Raw genomic sequence first — 2,373 nt, 5'->3', positions numbered from 1 at the left:
GCTGCAATCCCCTCCCCTCCATTCTCCTCTCGGGATCTTGGGCACACACGCACACGCACCCAGCGTGAGTTTTAAGCCACTGGGTCCAGGACGCGAACCGTGGTCGACCACGTGGGAGTCCAGTGACATAGCCATTACGCCAACTGCTGGTTCCCTGCATCTCCATAACTTTATGACAAACATTGAATTGTACATTTATAATGGGTGAATCCTTTAAGAATTATTTAATTTTATTTACTATTATTATTTTTAAATTTTGCCTGTGCTCACGAGAGAGAGAGAGAAAGAGAGAGAGAGAGAGAGAGAAGGGGAAGGTGAGAGAGCAAGCTGCTGGGTCTGGGACTCGAACAGTGGTCAGCCATGTGGGAGTCCAGCGCCTTAACTACCACACCACCTGCTGGGTCCACAATGGTCGAATCTTATGGTTATAAATTAGATCTCAATAAAGTTACCTTTAAAAATATACCTGGGTGGGACAAGCAGTTAGCGTAATGGCTATGTCACTGGACTCCCACGTGGTCGACCGCAGTTCGCGTCCCAGACCCGGTGGCTTAAAATTCACACTGGGCGCATGTGCGTGCGTGCCCAAGATCCTGAGAGGAGAATGGAGGAGAAGGGATTGTGGCATGGCCATCCCCCATGGGGGGTGATTTCTTGCTTTCTGTCTCTCTGTCTCTCTCTGTCTGTCTGGCGAGCGCACACAGCCTATAGCAAACAAAACAAAACAAAACAAAAAAACTAAAAAAAAAAATATCCCTGGGCTGTGACCAGCAGATGGCAAAAAGGCTACGTCACTGGACTCCCATGTAGCTGATTGCAGTTTGCGTCCCAGACCCGGTGGCCTAAAAATCACGCAGGGCGCGTGTGCGTGCGTGCCCAATATCCCGAGAGGAGAATGGAGCTAGAAGGGATTGCGGCCATCCCTCCTGGGGGGTGATTTCTCGCTTTCTGTCTCTATCTTTCTGGTGTGTGCACACACCTTATACCAAAAACCTCTCCAAAAAAATTTAAAAATAAAAAAATAAACATGTCCCTGGGGTGGGACCAGTAGATGGCATAATGGTTAGGTCTCTGGACTCTCACACTGAGTCCCAGACCTAATGGCTTAACGCCTGGTGCCGGGCGCGTGTGCGTGTGTGCCTAAGATCCAGAGAGGATGGAGAAGAGACTGCGGCGTGGCCATCCCCCCTGAGGGGCAGTGGGGGTGATTTCTCACTTTCTGTCTCTTTGTCTTTTTGGTGAACACACCCTATAGCAAAAATCTCTTTAAAAAAAAAAAGAAAAGTGCCCAGGGGAGGGGAAAGAACAGAGAGTAAGGTAGTAGTCTTAGCCCCAGCCGGTCATGGCTGGGAAGCAGCGGAGACTAAAATCCGTCCTCATGTGAGAGGAGTCTCTAAGCAGAGGAGCGAGCAGGGAGGGAGCCGGGGCATCCTGAAACATCACCTGATCTGCCCTCTGTGCCTGCCAGCGGGAACGCACACGATGTGAGCGGGACACTTCACTTGCTTTTCTTATTTTTTAGGAGATTTTTGCTATGGGGCATGTGCATTTGCCAGGGAGACACAGAGACAGAGGGACAGAAAGTGAGAAATCACCCCCAGGGGAGGTGGCCATGCCACAATCCCTTTTCCTCTTGGGATTTTGAGCATGTACACACATGTGCCTGGCGTGAGTTTTAAGCCTCCAAGCCCAGGACAGGAACCGCGGTCGACGACCTGGGATTCTAGCGATGTAGCCATTACGCATCGACTGGTCCCAGGACGCTTTTACTTTTTACCCTTACATTTCTGGGTCTTCCCCGGGGTTACATACTGCTCTTGTAACAACATCAACAACAAAATAGCTCAAACCAGGGCTGGCTAGGTGGCACGGTGGCTAAGGTATGGGTTCTACATGGCCAAATGCATGGTTCGAACCCCGGACCCAGCGGCTTATAAAACATGCTAGGCACACGTGCATGTGTGCCCAAAGTCCTGAGAGGAGGATGGGGGAGAATTTGATGTGACACAGTCATTCCTCTTGGGGTTCTTTCTCACTCCCCCTCTCTTTTGCTGTCCTATAGAAAAATAAATGAATGAATGGTCAATCTACTGAACCTACTTCATTTTTTTTAAAAGACAGGGTTTTTTTTTTTTCGCTATAGGGCATGTGTACTCACCGAAGAGACAGAGACAGAAAGCGGGAAATCACCCCCCAGGGAGGATGGCCATGCCATAATCCCTTCTTCTCTATTCTCCTCTCGGGATCTTGGGCACGCACACATACACACCCGGCATGAGTTTAAGCCACCAGGTCTGGGACTTGAACCACGGTTGACTACATGGGAGTCCAGGGACATAACCATTACGCCATTTGCTGGTCCATTTTATTTTT

The 2,373-nt window shown here is 49.6% G+C and overlaps 1 protein-coding gene across 2 annotated transcripts in view; it reads right to left on the bottom strand.

The window, feature by feature from the left end:
* Positions 1-2,373, bottom strand: part of TSEN2 (tRNA splicing endonuclease subunit 2) — a 35,987-nt gene that overhangs the window by 27,807 nt on the left and 5,807 nt on the right. The window lies entirely within an intron of this gene.

The sequence above is a fragment of the Tupaia chinensis genome, unplaced genomic scaffold (assembly GCF_000334495.1).
Source record: "Tupaia chinensis unplaced genomic scaffold, TupChi_1.0 Scaffold000704_1, whole genome shotgun sequence".
In the NCBI taxonomy this organism is placed as follows: domain Eukaryota; kingdom Metazoa; phylum Chordata; class Mammalia; order Scandentia; family Tupaiidae; genus Tupaia; species Tupaia belangeri.
This window is presented reverse-complemented; position numbering and strand designations above follow the sequence as displayed.